The sequence below is a fragment of the Ailuropoda melanoleuca genome, chromosome 1, assembly GCF_002007445.2.
Source record: "Ailuropoda melanoleuca isolate Jingjing chromosome 1, ASM200744v2, whole genome shotgun sequence".
Classification (NCBI taxonomy): domain Eukaryota; kingdom Metazoa; phylum Chordata; class Mammalia; order Carnivora; family Ursidae; genus Ailuropoda; species Ailuropoda melanoleuca.
The window spans coordinates 210,944,281-210,944,489 of NC_048218.1; positions in this window are offsets into that span (position 1 = coordinate 210,944,281).

The following is a 209-nucleotide window of genomic DNA, read 5'->3' on the forward strand; positions in this document are numbered from 1 at the left end:
GAGGGGAGGGAGGGAGGGAGGGAGGGAGAAAACTGTTTCAGTCCCTGGTGTCATAGAGCTTACAATCCAGGGATAAAGCAGAACCCTTACAGAGGTTATATTCCTAGCCATTCATTGACCCTCAGCACACATGCCCTTGTATGTGTGTCTATTGATAGTCAACATAGAAGCTCTTTACGGTCTAGGGCATTTTTTCTTGCATCTTGTAA